Here is a 17698-nt window from a genome sequence, read left to right as displayed (position 1 = left end):
GCCTGGGGGCTCTCGCCCCGCGGTGGAGGAAGGCGCGGCCCTGAGGGGACGAAGCGATGCGGCCGCTCGCCGGGCACGGCTCTGCCGCCGCGGCGGTGCCCGCCCCGTTGCCAGGTCCTCTGCTCGCCGCCGCGGGCGGGCGGGCGGCCCGGGCCGCTCCCACCGCGAGCGGGCGGGGGAGACCGGCAGCTTGGGACGGCTGCCCCCGCCCGCGGCGCCGCCCGCCCCGCTCCGCCCAGGCCGCCCGCCTCTCCTCGGGCGCCGTCCCCGCACGTACCCGTGGGGGAGGGCCCGTCCGCCCCGCCCCGCCTGGCCGGCCGCCGGCGGTGCCCCTCACAGGGAATGGTTTCTCCCAGCTCCCCGCCGTAATCTCCCGCTCCTCCTCCAGCTAGTGCCCGGCTCGGCAGGCGCCGGCTCGGATGCTGCCGCCCGGGAGGACCGGAGAGCTCGAGGGCCTCCCGCTCCCCGCCCCGACAGGTAACAGCGGGGCAGCGGCGGGGCGCTCGCCCTCTCCGCCTCACCCGCCGCCTCCCGCGCCGGCGGGGCACGGGCTGCCGGGCGCGGGGCGCTTTCCCCGGGGAGAGGCGGCGGAGCGGCCGCCCGTGGTGATTCAGCATCGAAGGAGGGGCGGCGGGGAAGGGCGGCTCTGCCCAGCCTGGGGCTGCGGGGGCCGGGGAGCGGGCAGGGGTGCGGGTCCCGCCCCGAGCCGTGCCGGAGCGGCGTCTGGCGGGGGCGCGGGGAACGGCCACCGGCCCCCGCTGCTGCTCGGGTGCCCGGCCCTCAAGGGCAGCGCCGTCCGCAGAAGCGGCCCCTGGCCCCGCAGCCCTCACCCGGGGCGGCGGCGGGCGGCGGCCCCGCGGGCAGTTGCCGGAAGGCGCGGGCAGCCCCCGGGGCGGGGGGGGAGGACGAGGACAGCGGCGTGCGCGTGGCAGCGGCAGGGGCGAGGAACAAGGAGGCGTTTCAGCGCTAAAGGTATTAATTGCCCGCCCCCCCCCCCCCCCCCCCCCCATAAATTTTGCCTGCGAAGTCCGTCGCCTGTGCCGGTCGCATCGCCTGGACGGCCGGGTCCCTTCGGTGCCCGCGAAGGTTAAGATGGGATCGTCTCTTGGCGGTGGTACCCGGTGGAGGCTGGAATGTGGAACGAGTTAAATTAAATCTCGGGAGATGCGAGTCGAATCCCTTCCTGCGCTGACCTGGATGCCCACGATCGGTGGGAGCTTGTGGGATTTCTGCTGTTGAAACCACACGTAGATGTAAGCCAAAGGGAGAAGCAGTTGGTGCTGGAATTTGAACCTGCTGCTGAGCTCTGCGAAACGGACGTAAGGTCTCAGTCCGGATTGCCTTTGTGCCTTTCTTAGGTGTTTGCAGCTGGAGTACCAAAGTTAGATTTTATTTCTTCTCAAAAAATCCCTAAACCAACCAAGCAACCCCCCTTGGTTCCGAATACGTTTCTGCCAAAATGCTTCATTAATTTTATGTACCAGGGTGTTAGCACCTGTCTAAACAATACTCGGAGAAATCCTACTGGTTGTTTTCACACCTGGAAGACTAGAGGCAGTTTTCTGTGTGGGAATTGGTTGCCCCCCAAATTCTACAAAATATACAGTGACTTGGCATCAGTAGAAGCTTCTGCCCCTGCTTGAAGTACCGGGATGTGGTTTTGAATAGAAATAGAATATGTGTCAATACTGCTCTGAACAAAAAGTGACAGAAGCAGTTGTTATGCCAGGGGGTTTCCTGCATGGTGACTAAATATAATGCCTGCACTGACATATGGAAGTATTATTTTTGAAGCCAGATTCTCTGAAGACAAATGTTACAAAGTTTCAGAAAATTACATTCTATTTCATACAGAATATGTAATTTCTTCCATAACGAAAGGATGTGTTTTTACCTGTAGGTATTGGCAATATTATGCAAGAGAGTCTAGAGCAATGGTTGTCAATTTTTTTATTTCTGTAAGAAAAATGCCCCTTTTCTATATTTCTGATGGTTTGGATACATTCTGCATCCTTTTGAAAGGATCTGCCCACCAGTTTGGGAGTGTTAGAAGAGGCCAGGAAATCAAGCCTGTCAGCGGTCATTAGGTAATTATTCCAGTAATCTAGCAATCATTTTAGTAATCTGAGGCTCAGGTTTGCAATCAAGTAAAGGTTTGTTCCCATGCTTTTCCAAAGCCGACAGTATTAAATTGGCAGTGTAGGTTAAGTTGTGGACAAGTCTGAAGAACGGGGAGATGAATTGGTCAACAGGCAGCTAGACACTAAACCATCTTGCAATCTTTTGTGAGGTTAGGATTTTTTCTAAGGTCTTTATAATGCCGTCTGTTGATGTTGAAAGCCATAAACATGTTGTTGAAGGTGAAATGTGGCAGACTAATGCTGACTGCTGAATGTGCTTGCTCTGAATTATCAGCATCAAGAAGGACTGAAATACGGTTTCTTGATTTGAATCTCCATCTGTGGATATTTATTAGAAATTTAAAAAATCTCTGTAGGATACATATGGCAAATGAGTCATTTCTTGAACTTCTGTATTTTCTAATGTTCTGGGTTTTCTTTTTTTCTTCCCTATGTTTTAATGTTGTATTAAGGAGTAGTTATGCATTTAATAGGTACTTGCAGGTGTCACATACAAATTGAGAGCACATTATTAATTTAAGGATGGAAATCCATAGAAAACCAAGACAATCAAAATGAAATCTTAAGGTCTGAAATAATAGAGAAATTGATAAAGTTTTCCAAGCTACTTTTCATCTGCTTTTTTAAAGCTTCTGTCTTGTCTTAAAAAATGAGCATGACAACAAGTTGCAAGGTAATTTTTTGATATGTGAGTCACTAACATTTTTTGGTTTTGTGCTATAATTTTATCAGTGGAAAGACAGCTTGTTAAAACCAACGGTGCTTATTTCTCATATCTATAAGTTTCTGCAAGCCTTCAGAAAATTTTGAGCATTATTACTGCCTTGAAGTGTTGTGACTTTTGGGCCAATCCTAAATCATAAAGACACTGAATTATACTGATAGGCTTTGCATCAGTCCCTGAAGAAAAAGAGGACTGCTTGTCAGTCTTTTATTTTTTTTGATGAGGCATTCCCATCATCCAGGGTTGGCACAGTGACTCTATAATGATCTGAGGGGGGAGGGAATACTCCTATTTTCCTAAGAGAGGGCTGGAGTCTGTATGAAGATACTGGGAGTTTGTTCTATTTGGAAAGATGCATACAAACTGTAAAAGTTAAGAAAATTCATTGGAAATGCTACAGCATATGTGTTGGAGGATATTAGGAGGATTTTGGTTTTCCCTTGTGAACCTTACAGTATTTAGCCTCAGACTGACTTTTGTTTTCTGCACACCTAGGAAGTTAATTGGGGCCATTTGACTTCCAGCCCTAGGATTCAGATGGCCTTTATTAAGCACGAGGAAGCTCTTTAGAGCTCCATTAAGGCTTACCTAAAACCCCCGTCAGAATGGTACGTTGCAGCTACTCTTTTTGCAGACATTATGAGCTTCCTTTAAAGCTTCCTGGAACCAATGAGCCTTTTTAACATTAATATTTAAAATACTAATGTATTTTAAATTTAGAATGGAATTCATTGTTGTCTACTACATTGATGGGTAAGAGAATCATCCATAATTGGGAATGAATACAGGAGAAAAAACGTGACATACTGAAGCAGTCAACCTTCGAATCTGTTGGGCATTAGAGCAAATCTTCCTGTTCCACAGCAGGATCCCTCTTGGAGCCAGAAGCTTTCTCAGACAAGGAGGTTCCATAGTGCCTCAGTCTACTGGATACTCTTCTTCCTGGTGGTGGGTGCAGGAACCAACAGGTTCTGTAGGGGATAAAGTCTTAGCTTTTTGCTTGTTCCCAATGTTCTTCCTTGCCTTGTGTCTGAAATGTTCATACAGCTGTACAAAATAGTTTTAAAACATTACCACATTAATCTATACTCATTTATCGACATTCTTGCTCTTGCCTTGAACTCCATTCACCAGGAAACAAGCTCTAACATAGCAGAATATATTTTTGATTTTGTGTTTTAAAGGACTAAATAAAGCAGACATCATTGTTCTTGCCTTCAGTATCAGTTTTAGTCCAAATACAGGATCTCTAGAGTAAAGACCAGTGTATATAGTTGTAATATTTCTTTGCCCAATGTTAAAAATATAAGTTCAAATAGTTTAGAATGTTGAAGGTATAGATATTAATTTAAAAATATCTTTGTTTCAAAGGCAATATTTAAGAATATAATCACATCTTTTTTGATGAGCATTCATCTGTGGAGACACAGAAACAGTAGTGGTTTATGGAGAGCCCAAATTAACAATAATGATGAAATAAATACGAAAGAAAACAACATTATGATTTGGGACTCACTTTTCACTTCCCTTTCTGTGGAGCAAGTGGCATGCCAGTTCCCACTTATGCTTGTATTTGATTTTAGAAGGATTCCAGATGAAAGTCGGATATGCACCACTGCTCAGTTGCACCTTAGATGGCTACATTACTGTTAATTGATAAAAAAACTGACTGCCTGAGAAGATGGAAGTGCTTTATGTTGCATTTCGGAAGCCCCTTCTGGCCAGCAGTAGTAACAGAGTGCTAACAGTCGCTTTTAAGAGGAAAGAAAGATTAAATCCACTTTTCATGTATAATAAATGCTACAGAAAGACTTGGGTGGGGCGTAGGCTTCACGGTTAGACACAGCGATGTGTTGACAAGTTTATTTTCATCCTTGCTTAGTAGCAAAATGCTAAATATATTCTTCTTTGGTTACATTAAAGTATGTTTCCTTCCAACTTTGTCCTTGGGTTGACATGTGTTTGTTTTATTTTTAGTGCTTGAAAACCAGCACAGTAGTATCCTGATAGAGTGCAGTGGAAGCAGTGGAGTCTAGCATGAGAAAATTAAATCAGATGCTTAATACTGAATTCATACAGGTGAAGAGGCAAAGATCTAGATACTCTTTATGAACACAAAAAAGAGTCGACTGACAGGGCAGAAGATTGTGAAATTTGATGGGGAGATTGCTCTTATTTGTTCGCTCAGAATGGATTTATCTTGAAAAATACAGAATAGAGCTATGTGATGGGAATCTGCATTTTCTTTGCTTTTGTAGGTGGTTGTCATATGTTTAGTGTTCATTGAACATGAAATTTCTGTGAATTTGTTGCATTGTTTTATCCTTCCAAGCTTATCTTGTTGGTGTGGGGGGTGGGAGAAATGTGCTAAAACACTTTATGTGAATTATTGATGTAAGAGTTCTGAAAGATGTGCAATTTATTGACCCAAGAAACCCCACCTTTTTTTTCTCACATTTTATTTCATGTGGCTTTTTAGAGGGATATAAAATTAGCCTAACACTTTTATCTTTGTGTCAACCTGAAGTCTGTGAAAAAACTGTAAATTACTAGTGAGCGTTAAGAATTAGGCATTAATTTGAATAAAAGATTTTTTGCTTAGAAATGAACAAGAGTGATGTGAGAACATGACTTTGGTACATTTTGTACCGTTTTAAAAATGGAAGCATTTAATGAAGAGAATGCTTCTGAGGATGGAGAGGATATATTCAGGAAGTAAAAGAAAGCGCATGATGAGACAGGAATCAGTGCTATTTTGGACTGTTGCAACATCTTTAGTAGAGTGGGAAATCTTGTAGGATATTGACCCAGAGCAGCATCTACAAGTGAAGAAATAGAGGAAAAGTAAGGGAACAATACAGAGTTAGATTTGAAATTCTTGACACCAGCTGAGAAACGATGCAGTTAATACCCCCAGCAGTTGCTTAAAAAAGCCTATATGTTATTTCCTCTGTTGCCTCTAGGTATGAAGAGGAAACGAAGGGACATTGTGACCTTTCTGTCAAAAGCAACACCCAGGAATACAAATGCATATAGGAAGCAAGTCTCTGATATTTTCTGAGAAAATGAAACAAAATTTATGAGAAATGAAAATAAAAAATAAGATATATTCTTGTGAGTGAGTGTCTGGGAGTGTCTGATGCAGGTAGTCAGCACACCGTTTAGTTTCACTGATAACAAAGAAATACCTATCAGTCATGGGACGTGCATGCATAATGGTGTTGCAACTGTTTGAGGACAACAGATTAGTGGTCCAGTTGAGGCTGACTCTTTGCAACAGCTGGATGTAAGAAAACTGGAACCAAGACAGTGTGAGGAGCCAGGGGGAGAAGTCCTCTGTGGGAAGAGACTTCAGGAGCGATGTCCATATTTCACTATCAACTCTGTGCTTCCACAGGAAATTGTGTCTCGATTGTGCTGAGTTTCCTCCTGTAATTTCCCACTGTTTCAAAGTCCTTGAATTAATCTCCTCTTCAATTTTGGAAGATGTACCTGTCCAATCATGGCCCAAGTAGAGGCCTTAATCCTTGGTGGATTAGTTTTTTTGGTTGGTTTTTTTTTGTTTGTTTGTTTATTTTAAATAGAGTGAGATTTTCATGCTGAACAACGCAGCTGCCTACACTGACTACATGTAGGCTGGCTGTGAAGGCAGAGACACCAGTAGGGTTCTACATTTATACAGATGAATCCACTGTTGTGTCTTTATATCTGAAGAATAAATGTGATTGCAATGTCATCTGTGGGATTTCATTGTAGAGTTTTTCCCTACTGATTTGTGTGAAAGGGAGAACCATACTTCCTGTGAACTGGGAAAAATGCAACAAACCATGGTAGAGCTACTGAATTTTCAGAGCCTTATTTCTTTGTATTTGTGGTGTAAATAGGCACATTTGTCTGATTTTCTATTTCACTTGAATGGGCAAGCAAGAGACACATTCTCTGTGGTTCAGAGAGAACGTGTACTCTTACAATTTGCAAATTAAGGGGGGAGGAAGTAAGAGGAAATGTCTTTTATGTGTATTGTAGCCTTTGCACATGTGGCTCTTGGCTTCATTCTACCTGTATATAATTTCTGAAGGATGACACTACAGCTAGTAGGACTACACTTTATTTGAATGTATACTTTTTCATCTCACTAGAATCTGGCTCTCCACCATACTTTGTTCTTGTAGGACAGATGTGACAGCAGTGGTGCAGTCATCTTGTCTGGTACATGCAATGGGCCTGACTGCTGTAAAACTGACACAAGAGAATGGAGTCCAGTTGATTTCTTGAGAGTTTTCTTAATTTTTTTTTTTTTTTTTCTGTGGGGAGAAATAACCCATTTGAACACAAGAATTTTCCAAACCTTTTACTGTCAGATGGCCTCCATGGTCCACAGTCCATCCTTATTAAAATGTATTGAGCTGTCGGATCAGACCAACCTTTTCTTAATGAAAAAGAAAAATAATATTATGAAGAAAAGTCATCTGGTGAAATGATGTCAGAAAACAATTTCTTATTGATATAAATTGACATTGTAAAAGAAAACAGCCATATTTAAGAAATGTGAGTAATTTTAGGATAGTACAAAAAGAGTTGTCCCAGGAAAGGAAGTAACATTTTTCTTTCCATCAGTTCACAGAAGATTTCATTTGGTTTAGAAATTGCTCTATGAGGTTGTAATCCCGGCCTTACTGAAGACCAAATAGGTTTGATTTAAAAACCTGAATCTCATTGGTCCAAGGCTGGAAGAGAATCATAACCATTTTACTTATAGCAAATTATGAACTATTCCTCATCTTTAGCTTACTTCTCTGCTACTGTTTTATGCTATTGTGGTCTTGACCTCTTCATTCTACATTTGGAGAAATCCTTGTTCCGGTTACAGTACTTCAGGTCTCTGGTGTAACTTTTTCCCAGTCATCGAGTCATTTTCTGGTTTTAGATTTTACTTCTGTTTAGTTTATTGTTATGACTAAATCCTGCTGACTTTCTTCCCATGGCTCTTGCCACACTCTAAGTAAAGTGAGAAATAATACGTTCTTTTCTTATAACATGTATCATGCCTTTCTCTTTTCACCCAAAACACAGGGAGAAAATACCTAGAAAGGGTTAAGCAAGAGATCTAGAAAGTGCTAGGATGGGCTAAATAGGAAGGAGCTGCTGCTGCAGCCTGTCTTTCCCTGGTGTACCAGTGCTGCCTGAAACTGTATCAGCTGTCAATTATTGATAGAAAAATCTCTTTCCAGAGGGCTGACTCTTTGGATAGGTTCAGCAACACAACACTAATGTTGAGCGATTTAATTTTGCTATTTCTGCTGCAGAATTATTTTAAATCTGTTTCCATATCAGTGGGTGATCCTGGTATGAGTGTTTATTCTGCAGTATGTAATCTTGTCAGGTAAATCCATGATAAATAAACATTTTGCGCTCTTATCAGTAATTTGTATGCAGAAGAATTTGGTGTATGATCCTGCCACATGCTGCTGCTAAGTTGTGGGTTTTTTTTCCAGTATCGCTCTCTATTGCATACTATGTTAATTGAAATACATTACCTTCAGCTTGAATGCTTATGCATTCTGTCCATCATGTATATTTTGGAATTAATTATTTTTCCAGGATTCTTGCGCCTTTTTTCCATTTTTATATTCTTTCTCATCCACCCTTAACCTCGCAGTTTATCTTTCCTTAAAATAAAGAGAGCTAGATTCAGGAGCATCTTCTGAAATCTTGCTCCATTAGGTATTCATAATATGCTTCTGGAGAACAGCATGAAGGTTTTTCTGTGGCAATATATCTATATATCACCTGCACAGTAATCTGTGTTTCTGACCCTGTGCATCCTACATGAGCTCTGAAATATGAAGCACTGCCTCTAGACAGCCAAGCAGTTCTGAAAGTGATACTTGAAGCTTATAATCTTTGTCGAGAAAGAGAGAAATTCAGAGGCAACTCATTTTTAGCTGTAATCTCTGCTGTGCTGAAGGTTTAATTTAAATGGACTGTAGTTTTGATGTGGATGAGACAAGGGTTGATCTAGTTACCAAATGAGTCTGTGTACTCCTGAATTGTGCTGCCAGCAGGTCTGTTCTGGAACTGAAACACTATGATATGAAGTCCAGAAAAGTCAATAGAAATGTCTATATTTACTTCATTGGGCTATGGAGACGATCCTGTTACATATGGCTTGATCTCATTTACACTGTAGACTTGAGAGAAATTTTGTACCTTATATGTATTTCTTCCAAATGATGGAACTGGGAAATTTCCTGGAGAAAAGCTCTTTCTTCCTTCAAGCAAAAAAGCATAAGAAATGGGGAAGAAGTGCAATAATATTCAGAGTCTTGAATCAATAACAAACTATGAATCCCAATTTATTCTCCATTTCTTTCTGTTTGGATTATCAATGGTGGTCTTCATTCTCATTTGTACTAACACTTTGCATTAAATATTTGCTGATTTATTCTTCTGGCTAACAGGCGTGTTGTAACTTTTCCACACCTTTGTATTTATAAATGCATTTGGCTCAGTTTGGTGCATTTCTTTCTTCCCTGTCTGCGGTCATCAGGTAATTGTAATACTCCCTGGCTACAAAAAATTCTTCTAGAATATGAAGGGTGTGGTAAGTCTGAGAGACAGTCAGAAGCACAAAACAATAAATGTGGTAATTTTCAGCCTAAGATAAATAAAAAAGAGCACGTGGATCAGTTCTCAGTCATGTTTTATTTTGGGGGTGGTGGTAGTGTGTGTTGCTATAACATAAGAAGAAATTAATGTATTTGTTTCTTTTGAATGTTTGAAAACCAGTTAACTTTGCAACCAGCATGTGTGTGTATGAGTTTATGCCTTTCTGCTTCATTAAGAATGCACCTTTAAAAAAATACAAGATTAAAGCAGTGAAAAATCAGATCAAGCCCTGCTGAATGAATTGAATATTCCACTGCTCTAGCCTCTGCCTGAGGACTTCTGTTTCAGTAAATTTCTCAAGCATAGCTCTTAACCAACACATAATGAATTTTTTAAAACAAAATACACAAAGCAAACAAAACCAAAAAACCGAAACACACCCTCCAGAGCCAATTGCTTTTAAATGTTGCTTTTTGGGACCTGACCAAGATGGATGAAGACAGGGCTAACTGTGATACTGTTCCAAACTTGGAACTGTGCTGCTGCTGTGATTAAAGTCACGAAGGCAGATAGGCATGCTTAGGGCTGTTATCTCCTCAGATTTTGGAGTTATTTTAACCTACATTAAAAGCTATGATGCCATTGTCAGTATGGTCTCTGGACCTCGGAGGCAGTGTGTGATTGCTCAATAAATAAACTGCTCAGTACTGCAGGGTTGCCTCAGTAGTGCTGTACTGATCATTCAGAAGGTACATTATTCTGATCTTGTGAGTTCAACCATATCCCAGAAAATTACTTTTTGGTAGGTTGTTCTCATGCTTTGTTCTTTTAAGCAAAAATTAAAGCTAGTGTGTATGAAGTCTGATGCATTTCATTTTTCTTTCTTGTTTTGGGTAATCAAAGTATTCAATTTAGGGTCAATACTTAAGGCATGTTATTTTTTCTGGCGTTCTGACTACATGCTGTATTTCTTTACAGATGAGCAGTATATACACAAAATATTCCTATAGTAGGATACTGGAGTCTCATCTCATTAGTGATGAGGATAGTGACTCTATTTAGATCCCATACAATGGATAAAAATAGCGTGACACAGAGTTTGGACCCAGTCCAACCTTTTAAAGGAATTTTTATAAATTGGGTCAATTCCAGTTAGAGAAGCTTCTGAGGAGTCACATCCTTTTGAAACTGCTGATTTTCTCCTGTTTTCATTTGCAACAAACATTTTCAAATCGGTAGTACCCCACTGAGCCCCGAATACTAACCTGTGCGAAGGAAAGCATGTTTTGCTTTGGAACGTTTTGTAACTGCTGGAGTTTCTGTCTGGCTTTATCAGCTGTTTGTAAAATATTATTAGCACTGAGTGTTGGTTGCAGTAGTCTTAGTAATACGGTAGGCCAACTGCAAGTATTTGACTTTCATTTATTCTTTACAGAGTAGAAGTCCGTGGCGCAGTCGTTAAAATATCAGAGGTCTACCAGCCCTCGGTACCAGCATATGAGTATTTCCAGTGGGGCTGAGCAAATTGATTGGAAGTGTCAGTGTAATGTGATAAACAGTTCGGTGATCATGCACGGGCAACTTGCTTGTACTGTCACGGTCAAGAAGACTTTGAATAGATGTGCCTTGTGAGTCACTTGGTAGCTTATTCAGGGCCTGATTTTTTGTTTAATATTTTCACATCAGGCGCTGAAACTGCAGGCTAATATCTGCCAGTTTATATTTCGGGCTGGTGTGGGAGCATCATCCTTACTGCTAAATTAGATAACATTGTTGTGTGGTGGTATGTGAATTAGGGTGATGTAATCCTCCGTTAGAGTTGTCATGATGTGTGATGTCTGCGTTTAGAGGAGCTGAAATAGGTCTATGAAGTGTAGGCCTGTAAGTGAGATGCAACGAGCCAGACTTCATGTGGGACTGAGGTGTGGCTCTTCCAATACACAGAGTCTGTAGAAAGGATTTTAACCATATTTTGTGTTCTTGTATCCCTGAACTTGAGGCTGTTTTCACTCCAAGGTAATGCCACCAACTTGAAGCAAGGAAGGGAAAATCTGATGTGTGAGGGGGAACCTTCTAAAGGTATGCTTTTTTTTTTTTCCTCTCCCTTCCCCAAGATCCTTAGTAGATCTCCCCCCAAGGGCTATTAGTAGTATAAGGAATCACTGCAAATATATCAGCTTCATTAAAGCATTAGTGCTTTTTCTGTTATGCTACGACAACTATGCTGATATACGTAAAATGTTAAATTGTCTTGTCTTGTAGATCCCTAAGATCTCTAGCTCTTGTTAGAGAAATAAATCTTCTGAGAAGTGAGTGATAGAAAAAGAAAGGAATAGTTTAATTCCAGCAGTGATTAGTGTGTGATGTACAGAATTTAAAACACCCTGTGGTACATGTTGGTGTATGTTGACATGCTGTAATGAACAGCATGGATGGCGCAGTGCACAGTCAAAAGCAGAGCAGAGGTGTTCCCACAGGTGCCACAACTCAATTCCTCTCTTAACCCTCTCTTGTTTACCTTTTCCCCTACCAAAACCACACTGTTAATGTCTGACTTCAATATGACTATGGCACACAATCATTATTGCACTTTATCATCTCTTTCTCTCATTAGTGGCCATAGCTCTTGCCATAAAGATTGTTTGCCCTTAGTGCGCGGCGATCTGACAGTCAGCGTGGCTTCCTGCACCCGTGGTCCCCCAGACAAATCGCACAAGGGCCCTTCGGCGGTTTGTTTCGCAGGGAGTGCTTTATTTGAGGTGGCACGGCTCCAGCCCTGCTACGGGCGGTAGGTACCATGCCACTCGCACTGTGCCACTCGCCTGTCGCTTGCGGAGCTGGTGTGGACAACGTGCGCAAAAGTAGTGTGCGTTTCTAGGCTGAGAATGCCTAGATTACTCCAATGCTGTTTTAAATGGAGGTGGAAGGATTGTTGGTGTTCCTGAGGTAGGTAGTTACAGTAAATACAGATGGGTTTCCATTCAGCAATGTTCAGGGGAACTTACTGTAATCAGAGGCTAGGAATACTTTCTGTTCTAGAGCTAGTGACATGCTGCCCTGCTGACAGATTTATGGTGTTACCAACACTTACTGAAACGGTGAACAGTAGTATGAGACCTATGCATTGTCTATGCTTTTTGGTGACAGAGTAGAATGTTAAAGCTGATTTTTCTTTTTAGCAGTGAGTGATGCAGGTACATGTTTTCTGAAATTCTGATTTTACTGTATAAAAAAATGGCTGTGCTTTGGTTTGTTTGGGCTATTTTGCCAATATTTTTCCTTGCCATTGTGAATGCTAAATGATGTTTATTAAAATTCCCTGCATTTTATTTATGTTATTGTTTTGTAAGTCATACAGTTTCTTTTCACTTGCCATGTCAATTATTTTCTGTGTTTTGCTGAACAAAAAGAAGGTTCAAGCATTGTCCTTTTTATTGTAGTCTTCTAATTCTGGCATGCTTTCTTAGATGTCTGTCTTTTTCAATATTGGGAACATAAATGTGAAACTCTATACTACTCATTTTGCTAACAATCTGAAATGTTATTATGTTAAAAGGGCTTTTGAAGGGTGAGAATAAGGCAACAGATAGTCACATTGTGTGCTCTGCTATGAAAGACACTTTGGAGGTCAGTTTTATACAGAAAATCAATCTTCAGCTTTGAAAGCTTTTAAATTGATTTAAATTTGGCCAAGGATGTGAAGGTTCATTTTGGAAAATGGATGAAAGAGGGAGCAAAAAGAAGCAATAGTTCTCCAAGACAACATTGAAAAGGAAAAATTGCTTCTGTGCCAAATTCAGATCTCTAAATAGTGAGTATGAAGTGATTAACTCCCGTGAAACACTTATATTGTGACATTTCTACTGTCTTGACAGCTTCTGATAAATTTCCCATTTTCCGAGTCAGGGATATATACTTACCATTTCATTGACCTTTTGGGACAGTAAACAATGAAAAAAATCAGCCCAAAGCTGTGAAGTGTAAAGTCAGGAAAGACCAGAAGGAAATCTCCCATGAATTGCGACTGCAAAGTTCCTGAGGCTCTATGCCGACATGCGTGGCTGAGCCTTGGAGCTGGCACTTGAAGGGTTGCCTTCTGCCCAGACTCCAGCCTTTTAAGATAACACACCTTTTATGTTCTCTGGCAAAAGATACAGGTTCGCTGCTGTGACGCAGACTCTGTTCTGCATTGTGTTTTGAAGGTAGGCTGAAAGGGTCAGGATAGTTTATGCTTCCAGTGTTACTAGATAGGTATTGTAAAATTACATTTATTATATAAGCTGTGTTGCAGAAGGCGAAGAGTTGATTACAGGGCCTCTACTGATTGGGGTCTCAAATGGGAAATGGCAGTTATAAGGTTAAACTCACACTAAAGTAGCTGTAACCTATGGATTTAGAGGTAGAGTGCTGCCACCATAGCTTGGTTTGGTCGTTCTGGTGGTTTGCTAGTTCAGAGAAATTTTGGAAGTTTTAGAAATGTTGACCGTTTGGATAAGCTACATCAGAGAATTGTTTTATGGAACTGCACGATTCAAAAAAGTTTTGTGTAAATCATGCTGTTTGTATTCTGGTGTAGCTTGTAGCTGTCCATTTAGCAAACCAGACATCTGAGAACTCTGTGTGTTCACTTTGTCTGAAAGAACTGCTGAATAAACATCTCGTCTCATTTGGTGGTGAGAGTGAAGGCTGTTGAAATTAATAGATTTCCATTTACCTCAGAATATTTTGAACCAAGCCCTAATGTCCATGCATTTTCAAGTGAGCTGACAGATAGCCTTTTAAAAACAAGCTTATCACTTCGACACATTGAGCCTCAAAATAAGGATTGCTTTTTGCATCTAGCATTTCTCTGTAGGAGTGAGAACTTGCCACCAAATTGTTCTTTCAGCATGTTGCAATAAAACTGCTTGGCTATACTTGGTTGTAGCAGGAACACTTCAACATACATTTTGTCGAGACGCCTAGTAAAAAAAATCAGACGTGTGTGTGATGCTTTTAATCCTGCAGTTTACTTGCTGTAAATCATTATTACGGTGCTGTTTGAGGGTGGTAGTGAAGAAGGCATTTTTCTCTATTATAATTTCTCTTAATGCCTTGATCTTATTTTGAATCAGCATTTTATAGCTTAATTCCAGATCAACAGTAGATTATAGTTTTGTATAACGGGGCTAGATCTCACATTGCATCTTGTGGTTTTTTTCACTGCTATGGTGTATCCAGCCTTTCACACCCTAAGATCTAAGGAAGCAAAAAACTTAATTGTTTAGATCAGACTGAAAAAACCCAGAACTCGGATGTTTGCTAGGTCAGTGCTCTGAAGATTATATTCACTTCTTTTTCATGTTTCTGTGAAATTTTTGTTATTTTAATTTGCCAGCTAATTGGGGAGTGGGGATTGCAGCACTGTGATGTTGTCCTTCCTTCGGTATGGTCATCTGCCAAGTTCTGTAACTCTATCTTCAGTGTGTCTCTATTTTAGAGTTAAGGCTTCTTTTGTAGGGAGCTTTATGGTTTTCTTCCCAGCTACTGTACATTTCCAGACACTTTTGACAACACTGAGTAAATTGCACTAATGGGCTGGGAGGAAAGCAGTCTGCTAGTTTCAAAAGCTATTCTAAAATATTCCTCTGTTGGTGAGTGATTACTTGTCTGTACGCAAATAATGCAGGAAATTAAAACGACAATCCAATTTTGGTAGCGTTTTACCTAGGTAAATAGGAAGACAATTAAGAAATTATAGTTTTTTTCATAGAATCATAGAATGGTAGGGGTTGGAAGGGACCTCTGTGGGTCATCTAGACCAACCCTCCTGCCGAAGCAGGGTCACCTACAGCAGGCTGCACAGGACCGCGTCCAGATGGATCTTGAATATCTCCAGAGAAGGAGACTCCACAACCTCCCTGGGCAGCCTGTTCCAGTGCTCCATCACCCTCAGAGTGAAGAAGTTCTTCGTCATGTTCAGATGGAACTTCCTGTGCTTCAATTTGTGCCCATTGCCCCTTGTCCTGTTGCTGGGCACCACTGAAAAGAGTTTGGCCCCATCCTCCTGACACCCACCCTTCAAATATTTGTAAGTATATATTAGGTCCCCTCTCAGCCTTCTCTTCTTCAGGCTGAACAAGCCCAGCTCCCTCAGCCTCTCTTCGTAGGAGAGATGCTCCAGTCCCCTCACCATCCTTGTATCTCTCCGCTGGACTCTCTCCAGTAGCTCTTTTTGAGAAGTCTTGAAGTACGTGCCATGGTTTAAGCTCTGAAGTCAAGTCTGCACTTCATATGTGTGAAGTTAAGCAGATGCATAGCCCATGGAGCTTTTCAAACTGGTCACCAGTAGTGTCACAATAGCTAGGAGGAAGGAAGAGGTTCACCTTAAAAATGGTGCATTGGGTGATGCAATGTTGTCTCTGCTTTGGAACATGATGTATTTTGATAGTAAATGATTCTACCACTCTTAATCCATGAATCTGTTAGATTAAATCTACTTTAAATGTGTGTATGCAATCTGGTCGCTTTTTGTTAGGGCACACAGTAGTGGTTTTGTAGTTACGGGTATGATTCAAGTTCGACTAAAGAATCTCGTGACTTGAGTGGAATATATTTTCATATTGCACTACTTTAAGTTTGAATTTGACTGCCACTTCTCTATTTTGATCTAATTTATTCAACCTTTTTCTGGGATGCTTTCTCTTTGGGGAAAAAAAAGGGTCTGATAGCATGCAGCTCCTATTTAGAGATTAAAAATAACCTTTTCAGCTCCACACTGCTGAGTACCCTACCTCTGCTGTCCCTGGAGGAAAAAAGCTCCTTTTTTCTTTTTTTCTTGTGTCTCTTTCGAGGACAGGACTGTGTGCAGTGTTTCTCACTTGCTGGCTCTCTCACACCTTTGCCAGGCAACGGTAAAGATAACATCTCATCTTTTTTTTTCTGCCTAGAACACTTACTCAGAGTGCTTGTTTGTATAAGAATGTGGTAACCTGGTGAAGATGCATTCACTTCTTCACAAGCCTTTCTCCATTTATAGGTTAACTCTTTTTGTTCAGCCACCCTTGAATCGGTATGGGTGAGCAACAACCCTTTACGGTTTGCGTGTATCAGGATTTCAGGAGGGAAATCAGGGTACAGCAGGAACATAAATCCCTTTCTGTCTCAGTGTGAATTCAGAGAGTCCAAATAGCCAAGGTTAAGCAAGTTCTGTCAGTCCCAGTTTGGAAGTAGAATACTTTCTTCCGTGTTATTCCAGTCTCTTAGCAACAGGTCTTTCAGGTGGGTTACTAGAGAGATATGTGTACTGGGTTTGTGTGGCAAGGTTTTGGTAGCAGGGGGGCTACAGGGGTGGCTTCAGTGAGAAGCTGCCAGAAGCTTCCCCTATGTTTGATAGAGCCAGTGCCAGTCAGCTCCAAGATGGACCCGCCTCTGGCCAAGGCCAAGCCAGTCAGCAATGATGGTAGCACCTCTGGGATAACATATTTAAGAAGCGGAAAAAAAACCTGCTTAAAAACATTTTTCCAGCAGGAGGGAGGAGTGGGAACCCCACAGACACCAAGGTCAGTGAAGAAGGAGGGGGAAGAGGTGCTCCAGGCACCAGAGCAGAGGTTCCCCTGCAGCCCATGGAGGTCCATGGTGGAGCAGATCTGCACCTGCAGCCCATGGAGGACCCCACACCAGAGCAGGTGGATGCCCAAAGTAGGCTGTGACCCCGTGGGAAGCCCACGCTGGAGCAGGCTGCTGGCAGGGCCTACGGACCCGTGGAGAGAGGGGCCCACGCCAGAGCAGGTTTGTTGGCAGGGTTTGTGGCCCCGTGGGGGATCCACGCTGGAGCAGCCTGTTCCTGAAGGACTGCACCCCATAGGAAGGGACACACGCTGGAGCAATTAATGAAAAACTGCAGCTCGTTGGAAGGACCTGTGTTGGAGCAGGTCATGGAGGACTGTGTCCCGTGGGAGGGACCCCACACTGGAGTAGGGGAAGAGTGTGAGGAGTCCTCCCGCTGAGGAGGAAGGAGCAGCAGAGACAACATGTGGTGAGCTGACCGCAACCCCATTCCCCATCCCCATGTGCCGCTGCAGGAGAGGAGGCAGGGAATTTCAGAGTAAAGTTGAGCCTGGGAAGAAGGAAGGGGTGGGGGGAAGGTGTTTTAAGATTTAGTTCTTAATTTCTCATTACCCTACTCTGCTTTGATTATTAATAAATCAAACTAATTTCCCCAAGTTCAGTCTGTTTTGCCCAT

At 42.3% G+C, this 17698-nt stretch overlaps 1 protein-coding gene across 6 annotated transcripts in view; it reads left to right on the top strand.

The window, feature by feature from the left end:
* Positions 1-310: 310 nt before the first annotated feature.
* Positions 311-17698, top strand: part of TTLL7 (tubulin tyrosine ligase like 7) — an 86724-nt gene continuing 69336 nt past the window's right edge. For 2 of the 6 annotated variants that reach the window (XM_075424812.1, XM_075424811.1), the window contains exon 1: positions 311-477. The gene's annotated coding sequence lies outside the window, so the exon portion shown is untranslated. Of the gene's footprint in view, positions 478-893; positions 973-1027; positions 1254-1283; positions 1320-17698 lie in introns of those variants that run through there. The other 4 variants (XM_075424807.1, XM_075424806.1, XM_075424808.1 and 1 more) reach the window with 4 other exon arrangements.

The sequence above is a fragment of the Opisthocomus hoazin genome, chromosome 6, assembly GCF_030867145.1.
Source record: "Opisthocomus hoazin isolate bOpiHoa1 chromosome 6, bOpiHoa1.hap1, whole genome shotgun sequence".
NCBI lineage: Eukaryota > Metazoa > Chordata > Aves > Opisthocomiformes > Opisthocomidae > Opisthocomus > Opisthocomus hoazin.
This window is presented reverse-complemented; position numbering and strand designations above follow the sequence as displayed.